Source organism: Lissotriton helveticus, chromosome 9, assembly GCF_964261635.1.
Source record: "Lissotriton helveticus chromosome 9, aLisHel1.1, whole genome shotgun sequence".
Classification (NCBI taxonomy): Eukaryota; Metazoa; Chordata; class Amphibia; order Caudata; family Salamandridae; genus Lissotriton; species Lissotriton helveticus.
Genome location: NC_136070.1, coordinates 151,388,756 through 151,404,270, shown reverse-complemented (window position 1 = coordinate 151,404,270; position 15,515 = coordinate 151,388,756). Strand labels below are relative to the sequence as shown.

At 50.2% G+C, this 15,515-nt stretch overlaps 2 protein-coding genes across 3 annotated transcripts in view; one reads left to right on the top strand and one right to left on the bottom strand.

Annotated features, from left to right (window-relative positions):
- The window catches only part of FANCM (FA complementation group M), an 837,191-nt gene that overhangs the window by 590,497 nt on the left and 231,179 nt on the right, over positions 1-15,515 (bottom strand). The gene's annotated exons all lie outside the window — the stretch shown is intronic.
- The window catches only part of LOC144781056 (heme-binding protein 1-like), a 102,889-nt gene that overhangs the window by 71,318 nt on the left and 16,056 nt on the right, over positions 1-15,515 (top strand). The gene's annotated exons all lie outside the window — the stretch shown is intronic.

The following is a 15,515-nucleotide window of genomic DNA, read 5'->3' as shown; positions in this document are numbered from 1 at the left end:
CAACCTTGCCATCAATCTTGCTGCAAGGCCGCCTGTCCCTGTAGTTGGTCTTCGAGTTTGCGGGGAGATACGTGGCATATGCAAGAGACCCAGCGAGGTTGCCCTGTAGACACCAGCTGTGTGTAGCCCCCGTATGTATTTGAAATTAACTGATGTTTTTCCATTGGAAATTGCTGAGTTGGGGAGGAGAGGTGGTGGGAGAGGGGGCACCTGGTTGCCGGGAGATAGCGGGATGGGACAGACCAACAAGGAGGGTCCGACCCTGTGGAGGCTACAAACTACTGTAATACTGCTAGAAGGAGAGTAGAGGTTCCCGTATCATAATTGGAATCCCTAAAGTACCACATAGCATAGAATAGATGCCCAGATGCACTGTCTCTATGGGTTCCCAGCAGTGGTAGGGGATTTTACCCTATGTGTTTCTGGTGATCTATATATGGGGCATCCTATGTTTGTGTACAATATCCAACTGTTTCATATGTTCTACTCCGATTTATAATGTGCTATTTGCTTGTATTGACAGAATAAGGATTATTCTGTTCAGGAGCTACATAATATATGCACAATAATGTTGTTTTCATGATGTTTCATGACACGTGCAACCTATAAGGGTTAGGTTCATTGCACTAAATATGATGTTATGACCATTGCCATATGGCAGTGATTTATGACCTATGTAATGTCATGACTATTGCCTAGTTGCCAAGGTGATTATTGATTTATGGGACTATGGTCTAATGTGTTTTGTGTATAATACAAAGGATATTTTTATATAACCTTGTGTGGAGTCTCTTTTGTGGTGTGCCACATTGCCTCTGGGATAAGCCTGCCTGCTCTACCAAGCTACCAAGGTGGTGAGCAGGGGTTATCTTGTGTGTGTAACTCCCTTACCCCGACTTGAGTGATGAGTTCTGCCTGGCTTAGGAGCATACCCTAGCCAACCTGAAACCCAATTTCTAACAGTCTGAACATGCACTTTTGTCAGGAACTCAACTGTATATCTCCAACTGCTGAGTTCAAAACAGTAGTTGCATGTGGCTTCAAGAGACAACTCACTGCCTCTGCTTCACCATTACAGTTCTATTTTTATTTCTCTCTCCCTACACCACTTCTATTCCTACATCTTTTCTCTCTGCATCAAATCTCAAGGCTTCAGTCCTCTCCTCTCTACCTCATCGCTCACCTTGTCCCTCTCTAGCTTACTCCCAGCCAACTCTTTTTTTTCACCGCTCATCTTGCTCTATCTTCCCTCTAACTCTCTCTCTCTGGCTCTCAGCTCCTCCACTCTCTTACTCTGCTTCCCTTGGAGTAAAACATTTGGAGTTGCAAGTGCGAATACACATCCAAACAGTGTTCCATGCAGTTCCATACAGGATCTACGTAGCCATTTCGATTTCTAATCTCTTACTAATCAATACATTATTTATTCCTAACCTTATCTGCTTCTAGCCACATCTAAGCATAGCAAAACATAACAACCAAATTCAACGTCAACTGAGCACCTTGCCTTCAGTGAACGATACAAGAACTGTAGGAGACATCCTGATTCCACACGTGTTACATAATCAAACACACACAGCTAATGAAATACATATGACCTAACAATCTAGATGGAGGATGGCAGCGAAGTGTATTAAAAAAAATATATTGTCATATTTTCATCTGAAATTCTGTATAGTCGTTATCCTTCAACGGCACATGGTTTTGCATCCTTGCAGTATTACTGACACGCTTAAAGAAGATACTCCCCAGGATAGCCGCTCACAGGCAAGATACCAGAGAGCAAGTCCATTCCAAGAACCAGGCAATACATTGGGTAAACTGAAGGCCAAACATCTGCCAGGTTCCTTGGGAGCCACTTAACATAACTTCACTGAGGATATAAATCATAGGTTGTATATCATATCTTCATTTTCTATTTATCAGTATATTCATTTTTTGTGATAGAACTAATCATGGGGATAGTGTTTTTATCGCTGTTCAGGAGAGCTTCTTCTTTTAGGATGAGTAGAAAGGTGGAGTCAGAGAGCAGGGTGAAAGTACATGACATCTCTCATTCTAGCTTGCGAATTCCTCTTGTCGAGCCACCCCAACTAGTCAAAAAGAATGAGTAATTATTGTTCTAGACTGCTCTAGCCTCTGAGTTTCATTGAAATTCCTCTTTACCCTCCCAGTAATCATTTAAGGTCACAAAACTGTCCCTGATGGACCACTGATCAACAGCTGTGAGCAATCTATGAGAGCTGTATATCAGTACTTTCTCTTTGTATCCCATATCGTGCCATTTATTGTGCCATTGTGATTCTAGCTTTCATGGAGGGCTGCTGCTTCTTGCTGATTTCGCAGCCCAGGGTGCCCCCATATATCCATAACCAGACCCTGTCTGGCATAACTGTGAATGGGAGGATGGAAGAAAGGGGGTGGCTTTGAACAGCCCTATCCCAACAAATGTGGCACTGGGCAAACAATGCACATCCTTTACATCAAGTAACAAACAACTATTCTGTGTCACACTTCCTGCACACTAAGCGTGTTGTAAAGCTGGGTGAACTTTCACAATACAGATACAAACAAAACTCCACTTTGTAGCCAACAACCTGTATCTTGGTTCATCCCTGACAAAGCTCTCCCCTCACTATGTGTGTGTGTGTGTGACGGAATTCACTGCAGGCAAGTGTAAACTGTCAACTTTTAATTTTCTTTGTTGGGATTGGGAGAGGCTTTCCTTTCTATGAACCAGCTTAATGCTCTACATGTTAATGCTTCAAACCCATTGCCTGGCACAAACAGGTTTGAATATCAAAAGCGGATTCTTAGGCAGCAAAACATTTCGGTGCAAAATGTTGGAGACATTGTAGCTCTTTTGGTTGCTCAACCCCTGCGCAAAGCCAGCCCATCCATGACTCTCTCGCTCATGTATTTATGCACACGAAGCACTTAAGAATTCATCCGTCTCCCCATTCCCTCGCTCAGATCAACTCACTCCACACCCTCAATCATGCATTCTCACACCAACACTCATGAATTTCCTCTGTGTGCACACTCACTTAATGCACACATGCCCCTCATTTAGGTATTAACTAATTTTTACATGCATTCACTCAAACTCCTCTATCATCACTCACACCAACAGTCATTCTTTCACTCCATCTGACCAGGCACCCAGACTCACTCATCTATCACCTTGATTTGCTCTCACTCAAACCAGTGCACTCAAGTACAAGGAGCAAGGGAGCTTGTGTCGGAGTAGACAGCAATATACACCTCTCAAGGGGGGAGAAAGGCATGGCATGCACAGAAGAATGAAGAGGGTAACACCGAGTAGAAAAAGGTAAGGGACTGAGGAAGAGAGAAGCACATCACAGGCAGTTTGAAAGGCCTTAAACGAAAGCAAAAGGAGCACAGGTAATGTAGCATCCAGACAGAAACAAGAGTAGCAGAGGAGAGAAGGGAGTAGCTCACCAGACAAATGCCAAGAAGCTGCGAGGGTATAAAAGCACTAGAAAAATAAGTAATATGCTGTTCATGGTTAAACAGGAGTAAGTTAAAGGGAATTTAAGATTACTCGACCATGAATGATTCAGAGATGGGAATCCATTTTATTGGAATATAGGGCCCTCACACACCCAGATGGGTGTCATGCCTTATCATCGGGCTGCTCCTCGTCGGGTCGGCGCTGCAATACCCGTCGGGCTCCCAATGAGGGGCACTTTGGCGGAGATCTTTTTTCCAATAGCCGTTTGGTGCCGTGGGGGTTAGGTGCCTAGTGAGTGTAGATGACAAAATGTATTGGATAAGTGAGTTAAAACAGGATTGGGAGTACCAGCAACAACAATTTTAATCAGTGGGTCTCCTACCCTGAGTAAAAACAAAGCAGGGGGCGCAAGGCTGAGATTATGTCTCAGAGGAGGCGCTCTTTTGTTTGAATGGTCAACATGTTTATCGCCTAATCATTAGTCTGGAAGCAATTCGTCAGGACCTAAAAAAGTTATGTAGTCTATCTACAACAGGGGTAGTGATGTGGTGAAAACTCACACTGCTAACCACCCAAACATCTATTTGTGTGAAGTACCTGATAGTACTGGATCTATCTGTTGGAGAGAAATTAGCACAACTGTTAATTGCACAAAACATACAGTGTAGGTAACCAGACTCTCCTCTGCCTTGTGCAACTGACTCACAACACACTGGTGATAACTAAAAACAAGCACAATCAAGGTGCCACGTGATGCGATTCTCACAGGTAAAGTCTTGTGAACACAGGCACCTATAATGAAAACAAAGCTCCAGAACCGCGACTGGGCAATCTGCAACATCCACTTGCCCAGGTTATGGTCTGCCACCTTGTCAGGGCATGATATATCCTGCCACCAAGAGGGTTTAGAAGCTGCAGCAGCTGGAGGGCTGGATGCGGTCCCTGTTGTCCCTGTGGGCAACAAAAAGACTAAGTAGGTTGCTTATCCAGTGGTAGTTGGCGATCTTGAAAACACCTACCAATACCATGGAGAGGTTGAAACTGTGACGGCTGATGTGGAGTGGCAGAGAGGTCCAGAGAGCACGCTGTAGCCCTGCTGTCCTAGAAGTGCTCAAGGCTGAATCTGCCTTGTTCCCGAAAAGGCAGAACCATTAAGTGCCATGACTATTAAACTGCACTGGACATCCAATAAAAAGCCATGGTCCACATCCAAGCATATTTACGGATGGCCGCACTGGTGCAAACAGCTCTGCCTAAAGAACCTGTTGTGTCAAGCCCACTACGAATTGTGAATTTACCTACCTCATGGGCATCTTGCATGGCCTGGGAAATATTAGCGTGAGCCTCTTCAGGAACAACTGGAAGGATCTGAGACACTAAGTCTCATGGGAGAGGGTTTATCTGCACACAGGCAGGTAGCATTCACAGAACGCAAGGCGAGACTAGAGGATGAAAAGACTTGTCTTCCGAAAGTGTCAATCCATTTTGGCTCTCTCTCTCAGGAAGAGCATCGAGAAACACATTTGGGTTTACTTTACTGGCCGAGGCCTGCACCCCAAGACTCTCAGGGGTGGCATGCGGAGTGAGAAAATCTGGGTCCCCAGGTGCAGGGCAGTTTGCGATGGGCAATCTGTTGATCAGGGGCCCAGAGCAGGACCGAGACCAGGTACCTAAAATTGTATCAGTAAATGCCTCATTAATTAGAAAGAGGGTCCAAAGAGGTCTGACCAGGTTGAGAACTTTAGTTAAAAGATTGGTCTTAACCTTTTGACATGGGAGCTGGAAATCTCAGCAGCGATTTGCATCACCATAGCAAATGATGCACTCTCCGGCGTAGAAGGGCATGGAGGAGACAGAACGCGCATCTGATGGATTGTCGTCACTGAAAGGAATTAGTGGTGTCGAATGCGAACTAAGCAGAGGTCAATGGGGCGTTTTACTGGAGATGGACAGCAGAATCGGATGACAGTCTTCGTCCTGCAACAGTGAAGTCGGTATCTGCATCAGTAAATCATGCTCGTCATGGAGCTGGTAATGAATATGCTACTTACCAGTATGCATCTGTTCTTGGCATGTAGGGCTGCTGACATTCATATCTATAGCATAGATCGCCGCCTAGTGTTGGGTCCGGATGATTGCACATTGTTGTCCTGGAAGAGTCTTCGAAGTATCACGAGATAGGTGGCTCCTCCCCTGGACTACAGTGCGCATGGGCATCGACTTCATCCCCAGATTGTTTTTAGCCATTGTGGCGAAGATGGAGAGTAACAGTGTGAGCGATGACCATGCTAAGAGTAAGTGTTGAATTCTGCAGCCGCTACAGGTGCCGGGGAGGAGGGCGGGCGATATGAATGTCAGCAGCCCTACATGCCAAGAACAGATGCATACTGGTAAGTAGCATATTCAGTTCGAGGCATGTGGGCTGCTGAATTCATATCTATAGAATAGAATATATAGCAGTCCCTCCATTAACGGCGGCCGCCTGTGCCAGCTGCAGACGTTTGAAAAAGTGTCTTAAGAACAGCCTGCCCTACAGCTGCTTGCTGCTTGGAGTGCACATCTACACAGTAGTGTTTAGTAAATGTGTGTGGTGTAGACCATGTGGCTGCTCTACAAATGTCTTCCAAAGGGATATTACCAAGGAAAGCCATGGAGGCCCTCAACTTGCGTGTGGAGTGGGCCCTGGGGGGGACCGTTAAAGTGCGCTTAGCCTTGTGATAGCAAATCTGAATACACGTAACGATCCACCTGGCTATACCTGCTTTGGAAATGGGGTTGCCTTTGTGCTGGGCCGAAAAGGCAACAAAGAGTTGTTGTGTCTTCCTAAAATACTTTGTCCTATCGATGTAGTACATCAAAGCTCGTTTGACGTCAAGAGTGTGGAGCATTCTTTCGGCTACTGTCTCTGGGTTTTGAAAGAACGCGGGCAGTTCAATGGTCTGATTGACATGGAACTGTGAAACCACCTTAGGAAGAAATTTAGGGTTAGTGCGCAGCACCACCCTGTTCGAGTGAATTTGTATGAATGGCTCTTGTACAGTGAGCGCCTGGAGCTCGCTAACACGTCGCAGAGACGTAATGGCTATGAGAAAAGCCACTTTCCATGTTAAAAACGGAACCTCGCATGAATGCAGAGGCTCAAAAGGTGGACCCATCAGCCTGGTGAGGACCACATTAAGGTTCCATACAGGAGCTGGCGGGGTCCTGGGAGGGATGACCCGTTTCAGTCCTTCTAGGAAGGCTTTAATGGCAGGCACTCTGAAAACGGAGAGATGCTGCCTGTTTTGGAGATAAGCCGCTATGGCGGATAAGTGTATCCGAATGGAAGCATATGCTAGATTGCATTTGTAAAGATGTAACAAATAACAGATGATGTTGTGAGTGGATGCATCTAGCGGGTTGATGTTGTGTTCTGTACAGTAAACGACAAACCGCTTCCATTTCGCTGCATAGCGAGCTCTGGTGGTGGGCTTTCTTGCCTCCCGTATGATATCCATGCAATCAGGAGGCAAGTTAAGGTAGCCAAACTCTAAGACCTCAGGAGCCAGGTCGCCAGGTTGAGCTGTTGCGGATCTGGGTGCTGAATGTCGCCATGGCTCTGCGTCAAAAGTCTGGGTGTGAGGTGCAGCCTTTGATGCGGTACCACGGAGAGTTCTAGAAACGTGGTGTACCATGGTTGGCGTGCCCACGTTGGAGCAACCAGGATGAGTGTCATCGAGTGTTGCTTTAGCTTTCGTGCCACCAGCGGGATGAGAGGCGCTGGGGGAAAAGCGTACGCAAATCTGCCTGACCAGTTCATCCATATCGCATTGCCCTGCGACTGTGGGTGAGGGAACCTGGCAGCAAAGTTTCGGCATTTTGCGTTTTCCCTTGTGGCAAACAGGTCTATCTCTGGATGACCCCACTGCTGGAAGTACGGGTGGAGTACTGATGGATGTATCTCCCACTCGTGCATTTGGTTGCTGTACCTGCTGAGCAGATCCGCCATCTGATTGTCCTTGCCCGGGAGGTGTTCCGCCATGAGGAAGATGTTCCTCTGAATGGCCCACTTCCACATGCTCTGAGCCAGATGAGACAACTGTGGAGAGTGTGTACCTCCCTGCTTTTGAATGTAGTACATGGCCGTCATGTTGTCCGTCTGGATCAACACGACCTTGTTGCACAGATGTACTTTGAATGCCTTCATCGCCATGAAGATTGCCATCAGTTCTAGGTAGTTGATGTGCATCTTCTTTTGCTGCGTTGTCCATAGTCCCTGCACCGTGTAGTGGAGTACATGAGCTCCCCAACCCTGGAGAGATGCGTCCGTCGTCAGGATAATCTGTGGCACAGGCTCCTGGAACGGTCGGCCCTTGCAAAGGTTGTGTGGATTCCACCAATGCAGAGAGCTGTATGCCCGACCGGTCACCAACACTAGGTCGTTCAACTGTCCTTGAGCCTGAGTCCACTGACGAGCCAAGCATTCTTGGAGCGGACGCATATGTAGCCTCGCGTGCGGGACTATGAAGATGCAGGAGGCCATCATGCCTATCAACTGCATGAACACTCTTGCTGGAAGCAAGTGTTGCGGTCTGAACTTCTGGATCAGCGACTGAATGCTGTCGATCCTCACAGAATTTGGCTGAGCTGTGGCCGCCAGAGTATCTATTGTCGCGCCCAGATACTGCCGCACATGGGCTGGCTGAAGGTGCGACTTCGGATAATTCAGTGAGAAACCCAGATCGTGAAGAAGGTGAATGGTGTGGGACATGTTGGCGGCGCACTGCTGGGCCGACTTTGCTTGGACAAGCCAGTCGTCCAGATAAGGGTAAACGTGAACGTTCTGCCTCCTGAGGTGCGCAGCCACTGTCGCCAGACATTTTGTGAACACCCTGGGTGCTGTGGTCACCCCGAAAGGTAGGACCTTGAACTGATAATTTTTTTTTTTTTTTTTTTTGTAAGACGTTTATTAGTAGTCAACAGAGCAGTACACATAGCGGAGCCTACAACCCAGAGGGCCGGCCGCAACATTACGGTGTATTGTAATAGTAGAGAGGTACAAAAGATAGGTATACATTTCCAGCGATTATAACTATAGAATATAAGTCATTAATTGTATCCTTCGTATCACGTGTGCTCATAGTGCAACTGTACATTTAAAGGAAGTCTTGTTTTATTAATCTATAAGGAAACAATGTAACTCTGTAACCTGAACAGTTCTCATCGGTGAGTCCCAAATTGTTGGTTGTGTCGTCAATTAACATTCCAGTGTCCACTGTACTGAAACTCATAAAGGTCACGGATAGACCTCGGATGCCTGCAATGGAATAAAGGTATCCAATACATGCGCTAGGTCCATCCTCGCCGCAGCTCACGCCATCCATTCAGGACGGCAGAGCCCCACGTGCTATCAATGCAGTGTGTGATGTGTCATACGGATAACTGATATAGCCTGACTGTAAGTTGAGGAGACACGACCTGCGCCAGACCTCGTGGCCGGTCGGGCGTCTAAGTGTGCCCCCCGGGTGGGGTGGTTGAGGAAAAGGGGCTATATATGGGAGACAAGAATCCAAAACAGATAAACGGGGGGAGTTACGTGGGAGGGGGGGGGGGGGCGGGAGAGTGTACTTGAGGGAGCGATGCCGCGAGAGGGGGCCAGGAAGATATTGTAACATGACATGGGCTAATGTTTCTTCGTGTGGGTGGCTGTCCGGGCCTCTGGCCAGCGTGTCGGACGTGTGGTATAGTCATTTGTTAGGGCGGCTGGGGAGGGGGGCAAGCCCCCACCGGTCTGTGAGCACCACATCCCCAGCGCTCCGGGTGTGTGAGTGTCGTGAGGGGGAAGCACTATCTGTGTCCTTGGCGTCACCACATCTACCCCATCCATGTCACCTCACCTGTGGCGATCCCTATATGAGTCCTCTGGCCGTGCCCTCTTTCTGGAGGGATCTCATGATATCATCCCAGAGTTGTGCAATTGGGAATTGCCGTAGGCCCGCTATCTCCTCTTGATGTAGTGCCACGCTTTCTGCCCTAGCCCAGTTAGTGAAGGAAGCATACCAGTATTTAGGGATCGGTGGTTCCCTCTTTTTCCAGTGTTTGGTGAGTAGCCGCTTGGCTGTGATGAGGCCTAGATCCCAGAACCTGGCTTGTGTCTTATTTAGCTTATTTCTTTTATACAATCCTAGAATGCAGGCCTCCCATGTGTATGGTAGCCCTGGGCCAGTACTGCGTGTCAGGAGAGACGTCACCACCCCCCAATATGTAGCTAGAGAGGGGCAATGCCAGAGCATGTGCAGAATGTCCGCGCCTAGCAGGTCACATCTGGGACAGGTAGTGGTGTTGATCATGAAGTATCTGTTGATCCTGTCTGGCGATAAATATGCCTGGTGTAGTATGTAAAATTGTATAGTCCGGAAGCGAGAGTTGCGTGGGATATTCACGGGGCATGCTAGGATCATGGTCCACTCCTTGTCTGTCCAATCCCTCCCTCGGTGGGCCGCCCATTTGTCCCGTATCGGTTGTGTGGACCGCTGTGTGTGCATGAGGAGGGCCTGCGCCAGCCAGCGGATGATGTGGGAACCGTTGCCCATGACATGCAGGTATTGCATTAGGTGGTGTATCGGTGGTTCTTCCCGAACATCTCCCAGGATTCCGTGTATGCCCGCAGTATAGACGCATGGAGCAGGAACTGCCCCGCTGGTAGACCCGTGCCCTCCGCCAGTTCCTCAAATGGGAGCATGGCCCCATCGGCATAGAGGTCGCCCATCGTCTCCACCCCAGCCGCAGTCCAGCTCTCTAGGATGCGCGGCGTCACCGCTCCGCCCCTCCTGGGGGTACCCAACAGGGGAAGCGCAGGGGCATATGGCCTAACTTCCCGGGTCAATTTTAGGCTACGGAGGAAGCATTTGCGGGCCACAGCCACATGTAGAGGTAGTGGGCGGGGTCCCTTAGTCAAGGGATGGAACAATGCGCATATTTGCGTGTGCGTCCACGTGTAGGTAGCGGTGGCCGTGTCATCTAGGTGTGCGCCGTTCAGCCAGTGTGTCACCCATTGAAGCTGTGCTGCCAGATAATACAGCTCCATGTTAGGGACTGCCAGCCCTCCTTCAGCAGTTGGGGAGTAGAGTTTCGCCAGAGCCACTCGGGGGCGCCCAGTGTTCCAGATCAGGTTGCGGATCATTGATTCCAAGTCACAGAATATTTTTGTGGGGACATATAGTGGGATGTTGGCGAAGTGATAGAGCAGCCTGGGCAATGCTATCATTTTGGATAGTGCAATCCTACTGGGCACATTCGGAGGCAGTGTCTTCCAGAAGTCCACTTGGGCTCGTAAAGAGGATATAGCGCGCACCAGGTTACCCGCCAGCATGTTCTCCGCGTCTCTGTAGATGTGCACTCCAAGGTATTTAAAGGTGGTAGGATACCATGTAAGTCTGACACCTCCGAGGCTCACGTCGCATTCCTGCGTGTCCGGACTGAACGAATACACTCCGGACTTCGCCCAGTTGACCTTAAGCCCCGACACCCCTTCGAATGTCTGGAAAATTTCCGATAGTACGCCCGGCACAGCAGTAAGGTCTCGCACATACAGATCAGGTCGTCCGCGTAGAGCGAAACTATATCTACTCCATCAGCTAGCGGGATTCCCCATCCTGCTCCCCTCGCCCGCAACAGCGCCGCCAGGGGCTCAATGGCCAGAGAGAAGAGAAGGGGTGACAGGGGGCAGCCCTGTCGGGTGCCTCTACGCACTCGCACTGCCTCCGAGAGCAACCTGCCCGTTCCCACTCTAACACTGGGCCGTTGATAGAGCAGTCCGACCATGTCTGTGTACGCATCGCCCAGGCCGAATCTGTCCAGCACCGCCCCCAGATAGGGGCACTCCACCGAATCAAAGGCCTTCTCAAGGTCCAGGACCAGACAACCCGATCTCGGCCAGTGCAATGTGGTGGCTTCCTGTATTCGGAAGAGACGGCGGATATTGCGTGAAGTGCTTCTTGCCGGTACAAAACCATTTTGGTCAGCATGGACCAAGGTTGGGACCTCTACGGCTAAGCGTCGGGCTAGTTAGGACCTTGAACTGATAATGCCGACCCTGAATGGTGAATCTGAGGTATTTTCTGTGTGATGGATGTAGTGGAATGTGAAAATATGCATCCTTGAGATCCAAGGTTGCGAGGAAGTCTCCCTGATTGAGCAACGGAAGAACTTGCTGCAGCGTCAGCATGTGAAAGTGTTCTGAGAGAATATACTGGTTTAGGGGTCTGAGGTCCAGTATGGGTCTGAGGGACCCGTCCTTCTTAGGGATTAAGAAGTACAGGGAGTACACTCCTGTGCCTTCTTCCTCCACCGGCACGAGCTCGATTGCCCCTTTTTGCAGCATGACAAGTACCTCGTGCTGCAATAAGTGCAAATGCTCTGTGGACATAGGACGGTGTTTTGGTGGCATGTTGGGTGGAGTGGATGTCAACTCCAGACAATAACCGCACTGGATAAGTTTCCTGACCCACCTGTCTGTGGTGATGGATTTCCAGACTGGCAGGAACTGCTGGAGTCTCCACCCGACAGGTGTGGTATGGTCGGGGGGCAGTGACAGGGCGTCACTGTTTGTTGGTGGCGGAGGAACGGGAGTTGTTGTTTCCACGGCCTCTGCCCTTGGTACTGTTGCCCAGATAGCCGCCTCTACTCTGCTTGGTGTAAGAGGACTGCGCCCCACCCTTAGTGTATTGCGTTTGCTGGGACATCTGGCCTCTGGAAACACCTCTATTGCCTGAGCGACGAAAAGTACTGCCCCTAAACTGTTGGGACTGGAGCGCTCCCATGGACTTTGCAGTCTCGGTATCCTTCTTTATCTTTTCCAGGGTGGTATCCACCTCTGGACCAAATAATCGATCAGGGTTTACCGGCTGATTGAGGATGGTGGTTTGTATCTCCGGCTTGAACCCGGAGATTCTGAGCCATGCCTGACGTCTCAACATCACACTGGTGTTAATGGCCCTGGCCGCGGTGTCCGCCACGTCCAGTGCACATTTAATAGAAGCGTTGGAGATGAGCTTCCCTTCCTGAATAAGCATCTCCGCTGCCTCTTTATACTGATCTGGTAGATGTAACAGGGTCTCTAGTGTGTCATAGTGCGCCCTGTTATATCTGGCTAAGAGTGCCTGAGTGTTTGAGATACGCCAGATATTGGCCGCTTGAGCCGCCACCCTCTTCCCTTATGCCTCCAGCACTTTAGATTCCTTGTCAGGGGGAGGAGCATCACCAGTGGTTTGCGAATTCGCCCTCTTCCGGGCATTAGAAACGACCAGAGAGTCCAATGGCAACTGGCCCTTGATGTAGGTAGGGTCGCCAGGTGCCGGCTTATATTTCTTTTCGATCCTAGGGTTGATCACCCTGGCACGTGTGGGTTCTTTAAAGATGTCTGCAGCATGTTTCAGAACCCCTTTCAGCATTGGTGAAGTTTTGACAGTCTTTTCTGCCGTGGAAAAGGTATCAAAGAGGAAGTCCACTTCAATAGGGTCAGCATGCAGCTGGACGTCGTGGTTTTTAGCCGCCCTCTCAATGAGAGCATTAAATGCCGCAGAATCCTCAGTAGGAGAGGTTTTGACATTGTACACCTGAGTGTCCGGGGCAGTTTGCTGATCCCCTGGGTCCCCTGCATCTGCCCAAGAGTCCTGGTGATCCTCAGGATCAGTGTTGGCAGGGAAGTTATACTCCTCGTCATCACCTTCCCCAGCCTCCACATCTGAATAAGTGGGTGAGGGTGTAGCAACTCTTGGAGGCCGTGGAGCAAGTGGCTCAACCAGAACCGGGGAATGCGTAGAAGGCTTCTTGCGCTTCAAAGGAATCGTGTAGGACTCCAAAGGCTGTGTCGCCGTGATCTTTCTCTTGTAGAGGGTAAGTTTCCCGGTGTCGGCGTCGATAAAGTGTTCCGACTGCTCCTCCAGCAAGGGTTGTCGACGCTTTAAGCTCCCAAACGGCTGAGAAGGCTTCGACCCTGCAGACCCCTGCACGGGCGCCTCGGCGACCGACCGTGGTGCGAAGGCCTTCGGTGCCACCTTCGGCGGCAACGTAAACAGGAGTGGCGTCGAAGACTTTGGCGTTTTGGCAGCTGGCTTCGGGGTGGAACCAGCCTTCGGATCGACCGCGGAAGCCTTGTTCCTGATGCGTTGCAGTGAGTCCGACACCTGCTTCGTAAAGGAAGCGGACGGTTTCGTCGACCCGACACGTCCTCGGTCCACCAGCGTGTGAAGACTCGAGCGTCGATGTCTTGGTCTTCTCCGGCCGAGGTACAGGATCAGCCCTCTTAGGTGCGCCGTGTCCTCCTTCCGTGTCGACGGCCTTCGGCGCCGACGTTTTCGGGTCGGGGGCCTTGACTACTGGGTTTGGGGCCCCAGTCTTCGGCTCGACGCCCTTGATCGATTTTGGCTCGACGCCCTTGACCGACTTCGGCTCGACGCCTTTGGTCGACTTTACCAGGTCGACAGCCTTCTTCGACTTCGGCTGCCCCGACATATCGGAAGACGAGGAGGCGGCCAGAGGGACAGACGTCTTCTGTTTCGACGGCGTCTCCATCACTTTCGTTTTCGTCGACACCGAAGGTTTCACTTTCGGTTTCGTTTTGACTAACGGCGGCTCCGCAGAATTGTCCATAGCCGGGCCCGGAGGCGAGGCCGTGGATCTGGGTGTAAGGTCTTGGGTAAGGCCGTGTGGCGATCCCTCGACCTGGGCCTTAGTGATTGTTCGAACGGGGCATAGCTCTTCGCCTGAGCTATCTTCCGTGGCCCCATAGGCCTCATTGTCGTCTCCTACCTCGTCGACGACTTCTTCTGCATCGAGCACTTCGACGTCCGCGTCGTAGTCGATCTCCTCCGCTGGAGGTGAAATCTGCATATGAATTTCTTGTTCGTCTGCTTCTTCTCTCTCGAAGATGTCCACCGGTGCCGGGGCCGACTGCTGGGCCTCCAGGCGCGCCACACGCCGAAGTGGAATCGTCTTCTTCGATCGAAACCGGGAACAAGCCATACAGTTGGCTTCATCGTGGTCCGGCGACAGGCACTTGTTGCACACCGGGTGGACGTCGATGTGGGGATACTTCGATCCACACACGGGACATTTCTTGAACGGGCTCCGTTCCATGATGTGTCGTCGAAAGTCTTGTTGCGTCGACTGGGCCTCGAGCACCGAAGAGCCACGCGACTTCTCTGGATGTCCGACTCTGGAACTGAGCCGGAACAGAGCTGGGCACCGAGCGCAAAACAATACAGACGGTATAAGAAAAGGCCTTCAGGCCTTAAGAAAAGTCTATATCGATTCCGAACTGGAGATAACGAATATACATCCGAACCCAATGGCGGAAAAAAACAATCTGGGGATGGAGTCGATGCCCATGCGCACTTTAGTCCAGGGGAGGAGCCACCTATCTCGTGATACTTCGAAGACTCTTCCAGGACAACAATGTGAAATCATCCGGACCCAACACTAGGCGGCGATCTATGCTATAGATATGAATTCAGCAGCCCACATGCCTCGAACTGAGTCTGGTATGTATTCAGCAGGCTCAACGGGCACCGAAGGAGGTCCTGCCAGCAGAAATACAAAATGGGGTCCTCTTGGCTCCCTGGGACTCAAAGGCTCAGCAGAATGAGCCTGTGGAGTTATTGACCACATCGACCAACGCAGAGTCTTCCAGTGCCTGGCGACTAACAGCTCCCCCTCATGTTCCTGGATGGCTTCATTGTGCATCTGGGCTCAGTCGCTGCAGTCCCCAGTCAGGGAACAATCCCAGGCAGAGTAAGTGGGGATCAATGACATCTGTTGGTGACATTCCCCAAAATACTTAAACCCTGTTGATCTGTTAGGAGACATTTCCCTTGCACACTGGACACTTTCTTTGTGGAAAAAGTAGTCTCAAACACATCAGGGGGAGCCCCGAATCCACAGTTTGGGCACGGAAAGAAAGGCAATTATGTTGTGGGTGGTGCCTATATAGGCCTGTTCACCTCCCCTTAGGTTCAGAGAGACATCGATGCAAATTCATCAGCCCCACCTTCCGGCACAC